The sequence below is a fragment of the Aythya fuligula genome, chromosome 2, assembly GCF_009819795.1.
Source record: "Aythya fuligula isolate bAytFul2 chromosome 2, bAytFul2.pri, whole genome shotgun sequence".
Classification (NCBI taxonomy): Eukaryota; Metazoa; Chordata; class Aves; order Anseriformes; family Anatidae; genus Aythya; species Aythya fuligula.
Genome location: NC_045560.1, coordinates 79827035 through 79843407, shown reverse-complemented (window position 1 = coordinate 79843407; position 16373 = coordinate 79827035).

The window sequence follows — 16373 nt, the reverse complement described above, 5'->3', positions numbered from 1 at the left end:
TGGAAGCAAAACAACTGGCAGCGTAGGGGCAAACCTATCTGGGCTGCTGCATTGTGGCAAGATATTGCTGCTCGGGTAGAGAACCTGGCTGTGAAAGTACGCCACGTAGATGCTCATGTGCCCAAGAATCGGGCTACTGAAGAACATCAAAACAACCAGCAGGTGGATCAGGCTGCTAAGATTGAAGTAGCTCAGGTGGACCTGGATTGGCAGCATAAAGGTGAATTATTTATAGCCCGATGGGCCCATGACACCTCAGGCCATCAAGGTAGAGATGCAACATACAGATGGGCTCGTGATCGAGGGGTGGACTTGACCATGGACGCTATAGCACAGGTTATTCATGACTGTGAAACATGTGCTGCAATCAAGCAAGCCAAACGGTCAAAGCCTCTTTGGTATGGAGGACGATGGCTGAAATATAAATATGGAGAGGCCTGGCAGATTGATTACATCACACTCCCTCAAACTCGCAATGGCAAGCGCCACGTACTTACAATGGTGGAAGCAACCACCAGATGGCTGGAAACATACCCTGTGCCTCATGCCACCACCCAGAACACTATCCTGGGCCTTGAAAAGCAAGTCCTATGGCGACATGGCACCCCAGAAAGAATAGAATCAGACAATGGGACTCACTTCCGAAACAACCTTATAGACACTTGGGCCAAAGAACATGGTATTGAATGGGTGTATCACATCCCCTATCATGCACCAGCCTCCGGGAAAGTTGAACGATACAATGGCCTGTTAAAGACTACCTTGAAAGCAATGGGCGCTGGGACGTTCAAAAACTGGGATACGCATTTGGCAAAGGCCACCTGGTTAGTCAATACTAGGGGATCTACCAACCGAGCTGGACCTGCCCAATCAAACCTGTTACGTACTGTAGATGGGGATAAAGTTCCTGTAGTGCATGTAAAAAATATGCTGGGTAAAACAGTCTGGGCTACTCCTGCCTCAGGAAAAGGCAAACCTATTCGTGGAATTGTTTTCGCTCAGGGACCTGGATATACTTGGTGGGTAATGCAAAAGAACGGAGAGGTCCGGTGTGTACCTCAAGGAGATTTAATACTGGGTGAGAATAGCCCATGAACTGAATTGCACCATGTTAAATAGTATATTATACTGTATATTATCACTACCATGATTACTATAGGTGACTAATTAGAATGTATGGAAAAGAGTGTAACCTGAGCATGACATAAATGGTATGGAATAAGGGGTGGATAGATGTCCTGGTTTCAGTTAGCACAGAATTAATTTTCTTCCTAGTAGCTGGTGGAATGCTGTGTTTTGGCTTAGAATGAGAAGAGTGCTGATAACACCCCGATGCTTTAATTGTTGCAGAGCAGTGCTTATACTAAGCCAAGGACATCTCAGCCTTTGCTCTGTCCTGCCAACGGGCAGGCTGGGGGGTGCAGTAAGAGCTGGGAGGGGACAGACCCAGGACAGGTGACCCAAACTAGCCAAAGGGGTATTCCATACCATCTGACGTCATGCTAAACAATATATAGGGGTGGCTAGCCGGGGGGAGGGGGCCGGACTGCTCGGGGTTAGGCTGGGCATCGGTCAGCGGGTGGTGAGCAATTGCATTGTGCATCACTTGTTTGTACATACTATTATTACTTTCGTATTATCACCATTGTATCATCATTATTATTATTATTATTATTATTTTCCTGTCTTATTAAACTGTCTTTATCTCAACTCACGGGCTTCACTTTCCATTTCTCTCCCCCGTCCCAGAGAGGGAGGGGGGAGGGTGAGCGAACGGCTGCGTGGTGTTTAGCTGCCAGCCGGGTTAAACCACGACAGCTGTGAAAAAGTAACCCAGGCAAATTCAGCAGGGAAATACTGAAAGCTAGTTAGCTTGCAGATTAGCACTGGGAATTGAAATGGGGGATGAATGTGTTTTAAAGGGTCTGGAGGGAAATACCTCCAAATAAGCAAGTAGGTAAGAACGCCTTTTTCTCGCCTGTTTCCTCAGAGCACCTTTTCCAAGCCAGTGTTTAAGTGGCAGGACTGAGAGCTGTAAGTCGCATTATCTATGCGCACCCTTGGCTGCACATGTTTGCCGCGCAGGAAAACAAGATTGATTTCTCCTCCTTACGCGCGTTCATAACGTCTGTGCAAATGAATGTAGGGCACATCCTGGCAAGATCAATATTTATGCAGCCTAGTTTGGTAAGAGCAAGGGAGTTTCTTCAGAGCAGCGGGGGACCTTGTCGTTCGTTTTCCTGCGGTTTCCTCTTTTTCCCCCTTTTAATCAGCAGCGAGCACTGAGCAGGATGCAGGCGAACTGCGTGGAAAAGGAGCAATAATGCAGGGACAGCCCTGGGCCATCTGACACACGGAGATGCCCCATGGATGCGCAGCCAAATGCGGAGCCTGAGAGCCCTGATTTGGGAGCCACTGCCTCCGAGGAGGGTGAGGATCAGGCCCACAGCAGGTTGGCAGAAGAGCAGCAATTAGTTATCCTAATTAAACGCAATGATGGAACATCAAATGCTGTGGTTTATTTCCTGCTCTAAAGGTTCATGTCTTTTGTGTGTGCGTTCCCCGCATTGCTTGTCACAGCTGACCTTGTGCATTTATTTTGTGTGACAAACAGAGGTACGTATAAGTCAAAAGGCAGAAAGGAAACAAAACAAGCCAGCCTTCCTGCAGCGTGCCAGACTTGAGGTTTAAGAGCATCCTCCCCACCTCTCCTTGTTCTTGCACCCGGGAGGTGCAGCTTTGCCGATCCACCAGCAGAAGGTGGCTGATGTTACCTTTACTCTTCTTTCTGTGCCATTTATCAGAAGCCTTTTTTTACCCTGACTTGAACGAAGCCAGAGGCCTTCAAGTGCACTGTTGCAGAGGTTCCCACGTAGCTGTGTGTGTCTTTAAAAATAAACTGGAGTTCCAGATCAGTAATTTCACCGTGTCCATGCCCTCTGATTCACTGTGTCAGTTTAAGTCTCTAATAAAACACATTTTACAGATATAAAATGCATACCCAGCAAGCATTATTTTTTTCCAAGGGGGGGCTCCGCCACGATTCAAACACTAAGCCACAGGTTTTTAACGAGCCTTCATTCCTCTGGCCGTGCCACTGAAATGCAGCAGGAGCACACGCAACGCACTGAATGCCTCTGCTGTAAATAGTTCAATTTTTTCCTGAGTAAATAGGTAGGCAATAAGAACCCTGTCACTTTTATGTTGACAAAGCATCTTAGTTACTAAGTAACTAGAGAGATGTTTCCCCTCTGCTTGACGTAATTATAAAATGCCTTTCAATTAGCTTTCCTTCTTACGGGGGCCCACAGCCCCTCACCACCAGGCTCGGATACCTGAAGCTGCCTTCCAAGTGCCCAATGGCCAGCAGTGCACCTATGGTATTTTCCCCGTGACTAACCTGAAATGTCCTCGCTGCCCCAGGGGCAGAGACGAGGGCAATTCCCTTCCTCCCTCCGCTCGCCTCCTCCAAGCAGCATGAACCCCGTGCCCTTGCTCTTGCCTTGTAGGTCATGCTCCCAGCTTGGCATCTGCACCGCGTCCAGCCCAGGCACGTGCCCAAAACCACCCTCCAGCGTGACCTCCAGGTGCAGCGCAGAGGGAACGGGCTCCTGCCCGTGGCTTGTGAGCTGCAGCCCTGCCTGTGTGCCCCGGCACGGCATTTTGCCTTTGTCTCAGAAAGGCGCTCAGCGCACAAGCCGGGGCCCGGCCTTGCTGTCTGCCTGTCTCCCCGGCTTCTTCTTCACCCCCCCGGCTTACAGTCAGCCTCCCTTGTCCTCCAGCAAGTCTCACAGACAGCTGCTGGTGGCTCAGATTTTGTTAGCCAGGTCTGCAGGCATCCAGCTTTGAAGAACAGCTGCCAACGTGCAAACAGCCAACGCCTGCCCAAACTCCTTCCCTGTCCCTTCTGTGCAAAGGGGAAAAGACTTATCGCTGCCCGTGGAAGACCTGCTTTCCCCTTTTACTTCGGGCTAAACGTATCAATGGAGTTAAACATTTATCGGCCCTTGCGCAAGCAGGGACAGAGACCTGACTGAAAGCCAAACGCTTCCAAAAAGAAGCCAGCTCATGTTGACAAGAAGATGCAGCGCTCCGAGGAAATGAAGATGAGCGCGATTGCAAAACCGGGATGCCTGAGCTTGCAAATTACTTGTAACAGCTCCAGAAATTACCTGTCTGGTGCTGTTGTTTTACCTTTTGCCTACCACTGGGTATGCATCTAAACTCATTAGAGCGCGGTATCGAGACACCTAATTTGTTTGCAGCTAGTTATTGGCCATTATAATAACAATGGCATGATGCATGCGAAAGCACGCCAGCGTTTTGGTGGCCGCGTGCGGGCGCGCCGGCTGGCTGCAGCATCGCCCGCCGAGAGCCCCGTTGCAAAACACTTGCCGGGCTCATCAGGGGCAATTTGAGGGGCAGAGCGGGGAGCATGAGGCCACACGCAAACACGCCCGCTGTATGCTTGCTTCCTCCTTCATTGCGGATGAGCAGCGCCCAGGCATTTTTCTTCCCATCCGGACTGGGTTTGAGAACAACAAAATGAGGGGGAGTGGAGATTACAACAGGCAGGTCTTTACCTCCTTCCCCCAGCGCTGTGTGCATCCAGCAAGCGCTGTCCAAAATCAATTTTCTAGCCTCCCCCCATCGCCACACGTACTATTAAATAGCTTATTTTGTAGCAGGAGCAATTTTTCCCCCCTCCCAGCTGAGCGCTTCCCTCAGATATCAGCGCAGAGAGTTATTGCTGCAGTTTGGCCAGAACCCTCACACCCAGACGGTGCACGGGGATAACAAAGGCCGTGAATCAGCTCAAAAAAAAAAAAAAAAAAAGAAAAATAGGATGAAAAGGAAAACAAGAACTGTATCACTGGCTGAACCTCAAGTGCTAATGGGAATTTGGCCTGCATGAGGCAGATTGCAGATTTGGACTAGTACAGTGTAAATCCTGGTAACATCCTCCTCTGGCATTTGGTGCTGCTTCTAAAAAAAAAATTCTCAGGCTCTGCAAAGGGTTTTTGCAAGGTTTTTAAGAAAAGCAATATATATATATAAACATATATGCAAGGAAGTGAAAATAATTCAAAGCTTTTACAAAAATATGCAGAAAACCATTTCCTTTAACCAGCTTTACCGAGTACAGACAGCTTCTGATTGAGGGGCATAAACTCCATAAACTCTTTTTTGCAATAGAAACACTTCTGCTGATGATTTATTGCTCCCTGGGCTTGTCATGAAACACGGAACAAGTGTCAGTAGTGTGCCCTGTGAACACAAAAATACCGTGGATAACATCTTAAATCACAAGATTTTGCCTTTCAAATGTTCCCCATTGCAGCGAGCCCTGTGTTTACCAAGAAACAAAAGCTATAAAGAGAACAGGTTTTGTTTGGTACAGTAATATATCTAGAACAATTATTTTGTGGTTATGGAAAAACCCTTGCTGTTTTCCTTGTACGTCTTGAGAAAAAATTCTTTCTCTCCAAGACGTTTCATGAAAAGCTCGGGCTGCCCCACAAAACCACGCTGCAGGGCTTAATTCAGTAATGGAGATCCGATGTAAAACGCAAGGGCTGCAGGCGAGAGGCGAAGCCTCACGAGGCCGTGCAAGCCCTCTCTCGGGACGGAGGACGACTCCCGACTTCAGCTTCTGTTGCAGTAACGCGCCGAGTCCTGACACGCCGTGTAGGTTCATATTCATTAATAAGAGCTGCTCGGGTTTCATGCTACAGCCCCAGGGGCAAGCAAACCTCACATCACAGCGGCAGGCTTTGCCGTCCTCACGGCCGTCACCTCCTTAGCAGGGCATTTGCTGGCCAATTCCCTAAATCGGTGGCGGAAGGGTCTACCCAGGAGTGTGGTCTTTTCCTTGGCCTTTTTTCCCACCCGAGCCCAGCTCCAGGCTGTCCCTGATCTATTTTTCCCCACCAGTGCTGCCTTGCAGGGGTACGGCAGCTTCTGCTCTCCCCCCACAAGCAACAACCAAAGTGCTGCAGGGCATTTACAGACCCAGATGCACCCAACGTGCCTCAGGGAAGCCAGCTTTGATGGGATTGCATACCCTGGCTGTTCAAGGGGGGAAATGTAGGCTTCACCATGAGCACGTGGAGAAGTTTGCTTCAGCATGGTGCGAGCACTGCCTGATGCACCCTGCAGGGGCCTCGCTGCTGCGGTTTTACTTTCCTCCCTGTCCCTCACAAGATGGCACCTCCACCAAAGGCTGTCAGGTTCCTCACATTTTTTACCACAGCAAGCACCAAGTATTAGTTAAGAAGTGTTCCCTGGACTATGACAAGCACATTCATCTTGATGTAGAAGAAATTAAAATGCTTTTGTCCCTGTCGGGACAGTTTTGGTGGTGTGCGTGTGTGTAGCGTACAAAGTTTCTCGCGGCTAGGCCGCGCTTCGTCACCTGAAATCAGTTTGTCAGAGTTCCTTGATCTCCAGCACAGGATCCAGCAGTTGTGCAACTCCGGAAAAACCTTCCCTTGCCCCATATTATTTGGTGTCTCCTCTTGCTGAAATACAACCGTGCAATCCAAGCTGTGCTGCGAGCACCAGCCTATTTGTACATCACACACACCTCTCCCTGCCTGTCTGTGTACAGATGTACATACCAAACACTGCCTGCCTGTTGGGGCAAACAGTGAGCAACCCTCTTCTCTCCGCAGAGTGAAAAGCATCAGGAAAACGAGGTCAGGAGCTGAAGGTGGTCCCTGAGCACCTTGATTTGTATTTGAACCACCAGCGTGGAGGCTATTTCACAAATAGAAACGATGGCCAGCCCTTGCCCCAAACACACGTTCAGCTCCACACATTCCTTGCCCAAAATGAATCTTTCAAAAGAAATTATGAATCATCACACGGCAATTCAACTCTGTATAATGTCCCCTAGTCAACAGAGTGCATCATTTTACAAACATGTATGGACCGGCCCTCATCTCAGAGCTCTTGCAACACCTACGAGATGAGCAGATAGCAAGTGAGAGAGAGAGAATGGAGCAAATGGACCTTCCTGAGGTGTTTAAGCTCTTACTCCCACTGAAACCAGAAGGAAGAAGTCAGCCTGGAAGATCTGGCTTACATGAAACCAGAGATGGCCACACAACAGGCTGCATTGTGGTGGAGAAGACAGTAACCCTAAAGTCTCCCGAGTCCCAGCCTTCTGCTGTTTATTCCTAGCTTTATGCCAGAATGCTTGATCTTCCAGAAGCTTCTGCTAAGATTTCTGCATTTGTTTCAAGTTTAAAAATGAAACTTAATTCCCTACGGGGAAGCCTATATTGCCTTTTTTTTTTTTTTTCCTCCCCACTGCCACAGAGGAGATGAAATATGATTTATTTATTTATTTTATATCCTTCATTGATTTTTTTCCTGGGTTTGTGAAGGGTTCACAATTGAGAGTGATGGTTCTTCCGGGTATGACTATCCATTTTAAGTGCCTTATTTTGCATTAAAGCGTTGGAGGACAGGCTGCAATAAGAACAGTACGGACAGATATGCCCGAGGGCTTATTCCTGCCCTACAGCCCCCCACCAGCTTCACTTAAAAATGAGCTTTCGACACAATTTGGTTAGAGCAGCACAGAGGGCTGTGCGGAGCTTGCAGGCATTTTACCCAAGCATGGTGTGGTTCGGGGAGCAGAGACCTCAGGATGATTGCGCTCTGTGGGTGGTGGAGGGAAGGAGTTGCTTCCTTTTGGACCTGCTGTCCCACCCTAGATTGCGATTGCCCAATTTGCCTTCTTGACACCACGAGGCTGGGCTCTGCCCCAGCTTGTGGATACTGAGCCACTGCGTGAGCCACAGGCATCTTCTGGGCACCAAACCCTGGGGACTGGCAGGGCTCCCACCAACACCAGCTGGCACTGAGGAACATGCTCATGACTGTGCCTCCCCCCAGATAAAAGGCAGTCATATTTTGACTGCCACAGAAAGGAGACCCAGGAGCTGGGTTCAAGCGTGAACCTTGACCACTTGCATAACCAGAGCGTGAGTCATCTGATGACCCTGCAAGCCACATCTGCTGGAGATGTGTGTTGGTTTCCAAGCCACCTCCTGGCTCTTGGTCGTGACTCTTTCAGTAACCTTGCTCTTGGAAATGGTTAGAGCACGTAAACGGTAACAGCAAAGGGAAAAAGATGAATGTAACCAAAAGAAAAGATGCTGCACAAAGAGTGTATCCGACAGCTTCAACCTAAACACATGCTGTCTGGTCACCTGCAGCAAACTGAAAATGGGGTCTTATCATGGGAGATGTTTGACAACTGCGACTACAGCTGTAGTTACCTGAGCTACAGATATATGTGCAAATAAAAAATAAAGCCAGGTGTGCCTATAAATAAAATACAGAGTCTCAGAATAGCTGAGGTTGAAAGAGCCTGTCTGATCTCAACCAACAGCCAGCTTCAATGTCAGGGCAAGGCTTCAATGAGAGCTTGGACAACGGGCAGCCACTCTGGGCTAATAGGCTAATAGTTTGTGTGATTTGGCTATATTCTTACTGATGGTAATAAATTTGAGAGGTTTTGCTTTTCCTATTTAAATATCATAGAATATCCTGAGTTGGAAGGGACCCACAAGGATGACCGAGTCCAACTCTTGGCACTGCACAAATATGCTGTTGACTAATGTCAGGCCTACGATACTTAGAAGAAACCTTCATCTGGCCCTATATGGCTACTCCCATCTTGTCTGGTTTCTAATACTGAGAGCAACAAGGCTCTGAAACAGCCTCTTACCAAGAGAAGGACAAAATCCAGCCTAATTGCCTCTATAAAGGAGCTATGGTAGTCTATAAAATAAGTTTGTAATGGGAGGTGAGTGATGACAGAAGTTGTAGCCTCTGACCCAGGAAGGCTCTTTAGACCCTGTAAATGTTTCCCTTTGAATAGCTTGACAGCAAAGACTTTTACCCTTGACAAAACTGCATTTGCAGCTCATCCTCCTGTGCCACCAGGGTTTGCACACTCATGGTTCAAACCTGGGCTGGGCTTGGAATCAAACGCTGGAGGCGGGTGCAGCCCTCAAGGTCTTCCAGGACAGCCCTGGATATATGGGATGTCTTAGAGCTGAACTGCACCTTGGCAAAGCTGCTTAGTATTCATCCTTTGGGGCCAATTGCTGGCTATCATACAGAGTGAGAGTGATTCATGAGGAAGAAAAGGCAACTTCTGAAAAATAGTGTTGTGGGTTTTTTTTTTTCTGTTTTCCAAGGAAGCCTAGAAGGCAGAGTGACAAGATGTATGAAGAGACCATTTATGCAGACAGGCAGCATGGCCTATTTAAGAGGCAAGTGAAAGAGCAATTATTCCAGACTTCCATTCTGATGTTAAGCAAAAATAAGAAATGTCAGGATTTGGCGAAAGGACCACACACAGTCAGGGAAGCAGCACTGGCAGCAGGGAGGTTACGCTCGCAAATGGACCCTGAATGGGAAGCAATGAAAGCTCAATCTCCTGCTCGCAACACCATCAGGCCGGCATGTCCAGGAGCAATCAACACAAGCAAACGCGCTGCAACACTTCTGTGAGGCAGACTGGCAGCAATACAGAAGTTAAGCCAATTACTGCTGCATTTGATTCCCCCTTCAGGAAAGTTGTGCATGGTGAGGGCCAGCTCTGTCCTGGATTTCTGCGTGGCCAAGGTCACGCAGCTGAGGCGGCACGTGGGACCAAGCACATGGTGGAGTTGTCTGTAGCACAACCCCTGAGCTCCTCAGGAGAAATTCTGGAAGAAATCTTATTTCTGTCACCAAAAGGAGCATTCTGTGGTCCGTGCTCTGGAGAAGGAGGGATGGGTGCAGCGGGTGACACCAGACGTGCTGGCACTGCCCAGCACCCTGTCAGGAAGCGCCTCAGCATGGCAGGGTGACCCAGCCCCACGCTCCACCCCTTCAGGTGCCACAGGCCGCACTCCTGGCCTTCCTCTGACAGAGGGGATTTGTGTTCTTTAACTCACTCCTGGTATCTAACTCAGGGGCTCTCATCCCAACTTTCCCTCCCCGATGTTTCCCCGTGACTACACGCTGCGGCATCACCCCACCACAGCCAAGCTGCACCCTCCCAGGCATCCCCAGCACGTCTCGTTTAGGGACACAGACATAGCCCCGGGCTTCTAACACATCTTCTGCGTTTCCCTCAAAGCAAACATCTTTGGTGGACAACATCATTTATGCCTTCCTTCCGCCTCACACCTCTGTTTACAATCAACACAACAGGGGACAAAAGTATCTCTGTGTCTCACAGAGATGGAATTAATTACACAGCGGATTCCTAAGTGCCCAGATAATTTCATTTTTAGGACCACTCGATGTGCTGTGGCTGCAACCTTGAGGCATTATTCGAAAACTTAGAAGGAGAAAAGCCCCACATCACAAGCGCTCCTAGAGGAGCACAGAGCACCACAAGTTTCCACAGAAGGAGGCACGTGGCTGTGGGCACCCTCCTCACGATGGGCACTTGGTCATTTTGCCCACATGAAGGATGCGTGAGGGGCCTGGTAAGGAATTACCGTGATGAGCCCAGCTCAGGACATCCCACAGACTGTGTTTGGTGTGTGTACAGAGGTCACTTGGACACAGCAGTGGTGGGGATGGGAGGTCCCCGAGCGAAACAGGGGCTGGGACAGGGCAGGAGATGGCTGTGGTCACCGACACGTTCCTGCCTCACTAAGCTCCTAAGGAGCTGCTGAGCCGAGCAACGGGAGCTGCAAGGGCTACACAAGCAAAAGCCATGGGGCATCTTGAAGACTGGGTGGGGAAGGAGCAACCTGAGATGCTGTTCATCTGTGTACATTCATCTGAAAGCCTTTTACTGCTCTTCTGTTTACAGCTAGCACTTCAGCATGAGGATGTGAAATATCAGAATACAGAAGAAATCCTCTCAGCCTTTCTTCTAATATAAATATATGTTTTAATATCAGAAAGGAAGCCTGTCAAGCTATGAAAGATGTGCCTGTTTAACCCCCAAGCTGTGCCAGAAGAGATTTCTACCCCAGCTCACGTGTGAGCATCATGTTTCCCACTGGTTGTAATGCAGTCAAAGTCAGCCTCTTTGGCCTCTGGGGCAGCAGTAGCATCTTCAACACACCACGTCTCCATCTCACATTGTGCTCGTTTACAGGTCAGTCATCTTTCTCTCACCCATCTTTAGCAACCTAGCTGGAAACTTCCAGCACCGGAGTTTCCTCTGAAATCCTGCTACAGGCAGACACCACATCTATGCTCCCTTTTGATGCCTCCTGCCCCAGGCTGGACCTAATCTTCCCACCACAGCTGATGGTCAGCCTGCGTGAGAAGGCAAGGCCAACCTCTGGGCGTTCTACAGAAAATAAATCCAGGGAGCGAACTTGTCCCGAACCACGTTGCCTGAACTTCTGAAGCTTCTAGAGCCAAAACATGACATCATCCTCACACAGTCAAATAAACAACGTACAATAAAAATGCATAAGTGAAAAGACAGCTCTGGGAAATGACTTACAGCCAGGCTAACCGCGAAATCCAACAGCAGCAGATCCAGAAACGGGGATTTGGAGGTTGACCCCATTGCCCACCCCTACAAGCGGGCAGGTAGAAGAAGAAACATGGGAGATGGAAGGGTTTGAGACTAAAGATGAGAAGATAAGACCCCACATAGGCAGCACTATGGAACTGGAGATGAAGGGGTAAATGACCTTGTCTTTCTTGTGGCTAATTCTGCCCACCTGAAACCAAGTTGCTTACTCCAGGTGCTATCCATACACCCCACCCGTGAGCACCTGGACAAAGCTGTTATGCTCTTAACAGATAAAACAAAGGGCAGGCAAAGTCCTGGATTGAGAACAAGCACCCTGTAGGCTGGAGACATCTCAGCCAATAAAAAAAACCTCACTCAAAACACATTTGCATTACCATTCGTAAGCCAGTGCCACAGAATCATTGCCACTCTTTGTCTCAAAGAGGGGAAAATGACATTTCAGACCCCATGTGGTCTAAAATGCACCATCAAATGAGTTTTCAGCTGAGGCGATGGTATCTGTAAATTAGAGAAATGTATTTTGCCTTCTCTGATATGGCAATGGCAGTCTGCAGCAAAATCTGCCCTCTTTCACCCGTCCCTGCTGCCTCGGGCTCACTATGTAATACCTTATTTTAATAGGTCTCAAATGAGCAGCGAAATACATAACCGCACAGTTTAATGGCTTCCACACTGCTGCAAAAATACTTACATAAAAGCATGGCTGGAAAGCCCTGTTTACATCAGGGGAGAGGCACAGCCAGTGAAATCAGCGCTGTGTTAAAATTTTGGCTTTGCATTTGTTGCATGACTGAAGTTAGTTCAAGAGTGTCTGGGACAGAATGTGGGCCTGAACCAGCTATAAATAAACAATATGTAGTGACCCTAATGGCCACATTTTAGACTTTTTTTTTTTTTTTTCGTCTCTTCTTTCCTCTCCTCAGCTGCATGTTGCTCCTTGTTTAGGTTTTGCTGCAATTATCGAGCATCCTTCTGCCGACTGGGTGACCTCCATCCCTTCTCCTTGCCACCCCATCCTTCAGCCCACAGCTGACAAGAGCCCACAGGACGCGAACCATTACCTGCAGGGAGGTTCATCCACCACAGCACACATGGGATGAAGAGGTGAGCTTCAGGAGGTGCTGAAGGCTCACTGAGGAGCTGCAGGAGGGAGCCCAGAGTGCTGTCCCCAGCAGATCTGGCCCCACCAACAGCCCCAGACGAGGTTGGTCGGGCCCAGGCAGGAGCAGGAACGATGCAGGGGGCACCTGCATCACTCAGCCAGGACTAGGCATAGGGGTGAGATGGGGCTGCTTGCCATGGGCAGGACCAGGCCGTTAAGGCCAATTAGTGCTCTCTGTTTCCAGCTGTTCATTTTTTCCCAAGCTTTGGCTTGTATTTTTTTGTTGTTGTCCTTCACTGGAACCGCTGGCGCTCTGCACGGAGGGTTTGTGAAGCACAGCTCCCCACCTGGGGATAGCACAAACAGCTGCTGTGACTCCCCCACCATCTCTCCCTTCCCTCCATCCTTTAAACTCTCGCATTTCCTTGTATCAAAGGCATGGCCAGCTGTACAAATAAAATCCTGGCACAGATAAAACAATTGCCGCACAATATGCAAACACCTAAGCAAAGCAAAGCAGCATAATGTACAGCTTGAGGAAGAGCATTGGAAACAAAATTAATTTTGCTGAAGAACTGAGGGCATTTCCCAGCTTTCAAGTGGCAACAGGAGGAGCCTGGTGTTCGCCTCCATCAAAGACAGATAGAGACTGAACGAGCTCACTAACAAAAGGGAAGCAAGCATATGGAATATGTTACCCGCATCGGTCATGGAAATCAGGAGCTTTAAAGGGTTCAGAAGGAAACTAGATACATTGCTAAACATAGAAACTTTGAAAAATGTGGGGTGGCTGACAATGCCTGGCAATGCAGGGAGAGGCCTCTGTCAGCCTTCCCTTGCACCTGAGTAAGTGAAATATTCTGGATATGAAAGTAGGCTCAAACTGGCCAGGAAAAGTGTGCTGGAGATCTGAAGGATGAAACTTTAAGGCTTCAGTCAAAGGGTTGTGAAAAACAGGGCCCAGAGAACTGGTGAAACTTTCTAGGTACTCACACTCTGGCTGTCTACGCAATTGGTATTGTCAAGTGGGCTCGACCCACTCTGTCCTAATCCTCATTGTACTTGCTTCCAAGAAGACCACGTTGCACAGGTTACCTTATTTTGGGTTAGCAAGTTTTCAGCACTGTTGTCTGGGAGTTTTGCATACCATTGATTAAAGCATTTCAAACGGCCCTCTATTATGTACATGTTTCCAGTAGGCGTGTAGAAGAAATGCTAAGAGGAAAATCAGGGCATGAGAAAGATGGGAAAAAAAAAAAAAAAAAAAAAAAAAAGCTAGCACATTAATGAAAATGGAAAACACATCAAAGGAAAACACCATAAAGGGTGCGTTAGCTAGCTGACAACTCTGGGTAGCCTTAAGAATGGTGAAGGGCACAGTATTTTAAATGTATTATTACAGTCTATTCTGTTATTATGCAGTCCGCGTAAATTAGCCCTATGTAGGTTGCAGGAAGCTCCAATTTCCCCTGTTACGTGTGTGAGATGGTCAGCTGCTCTATGATTAAGTGCAGAAGTCATTTGTGTCTGTACCAAAGAGATGCAATCACTTCTTCGTTCTTTGCCACAAACTGGATCTGAGCTGAGGTAAGAGATCTGGTGAAATCACCTCATCTCAAGCACACCCCGATGCCCGCTGGTATTCTCTTGCTGTTGCTTTCCCCTCCCCTCCTCACACATTACCGATCTTTTCGTGCAACATTTTTATTTCATAACACTTGCTTGACAGAGACCAAGGTTTCCTGGTCTGCACGCTCAGTTTGAAATACCTGGAATTCATTTCAACATGCACCTCAGAGCTGACCTGGCCTTTAAGGAGCAACTAAAGTCTCGTGTCAAGTTCCCATCCAGAAGTCTTGCCACTGCTAAGATGTCCACTCACGAGCTGGGGAATGCACGTATCCTGTAAAAAAAAAAACTTTAAAAAAGGGGGAATAAGGTGTTTTGACAGCAAAAAAAATTTTGTTTTACTGACTACTCTATTTAGACACCTCATGAGTTTCAAAACTTCATTTCAGTTAAACAATAAAAAATCCAAAGCTCTTGAAAGTGCCATTAACTTTCAACCTATCAGTGGTGTAAAATACGACTATTATGATGTAAACATAATATTTTGTTATGTAAAATACTATTGTTTTCTTCCTAAGAAGTCCCTACCGAGTATTTTAAAACTAAACTTAGAGCAGCAATCCCCATTTTTCATCAATCACACCAATCAGCATCTTTTGACTTAATTCTTAACTCTATATCAGTGATCAACATCCTCTATCTCTATAAAACAATATACATTAGTAATCAATAAAAAACTGTGATTTAAAATCAAACAGGAGAGTTGTAAAATGAATGTACTAATGGTATTTTCCTTGGCATGATGTTAAGGTACAGTTATTCTATCAGTTTGCCAACAATTTCTTTCAGCCTATACTTTCCTAAATCATTTTATTGACCCGTTCATACAACAGCGACCCTTTACACTAGTCAGGAAGCAGGTATCAGTCTCAGAAAGTATGGCTTTATGATGTTCCATCTCTTGGGCAGCATGCTCCTGAGCATGAGACACTCCAGACAAGTATATAATTTGAAATTAAATACTGTATTGTGGATCTTCAGACTGTGTATGGAAGAGATAAATGAGATTAATTATCCTGAAAGACAGCCAGACTCCCTCAGGAATTATTCTAGTTTGCAAACAAGCTACATGGACTTAAAAAGATTTCAGTGAAGATACAGCTTTCACACTTGGCTGCAATTCTCCGGGTTTTCAATACCGTCTATGAGACCTGGTCTATTTTAGCTCTAGGTAGATAACGCTTCAGACATGCTTTCAGCATGCTTATTTTGTTGAGACAACAATGACTATGTGCTTCGTGCTAGAAAACACATGAACATGAGACAACCCTACGGAAAGTGATGTAACAAAAATCACAAGTCAAGGAAATCCCCAGAATAAGCTTACTTTCATGGCTCAAAGATGTTAAAACCGAGCGAATCTGAAGCATCTTACATGGTGTCTGAGAAGCGCAAGCACATTCAGCTGGTGGAGTTGTGCTGCCACCTATTGTGAAGATGAACTCAAGAGATTCGCTTCGTTTCACCAGGACAGCACATCTGCAAGACGTACCGCCTCTCCCTCATCAAAAATACTTTCTTCCTAAATATCCGCTACTGATCATCGCTGGAGACAGGATGCAGGCACAGGTGAACTTTCGGTCAGACCAAATATAGCTGCTCAGAGGTTTTGACCTCTAGCCTACTCCGATATTCAGTTTGAAGACCAAGGACCTGGCCTGTCTGCAGCTGTTAGCTCAGAGCTGGGATCAGAGCTGGAGCTCTGCTCCTTTGCCCTGAGCAGCGACCGAGACACACAACAGCTAAGCACGGAGGTACCGCTCTCTCCCTGCAGCGACACTTTGACATTTGCTTTTCCCTTCTCCCTTAAAAGACGACCAGAGCCTGTTGCTTAGTGCTGGGAGCCTGTCCACGTCACCAAGCCCTAGCCCGAGTCCACAGGACAGTAACCTCAGTGCGATTCCCACTAAGCGATTCTCCTTTCAACAAGCTCACGGAGCGAAGACACAAGGTCCAAACCAGACAGCATCTGCCTACAGCACCAGAAGACCCCAGCAGTAGGGTTTGGGCTCCCAGGGTTTATACAACAAAAGGCGGCCTGACTAGGTGCTTCAGCACCTCTTCCTCCTCGCGAGCACAAGCGTGGCACACGACCTCTATGCGTGCTGTGCCAAATTCTGTGTG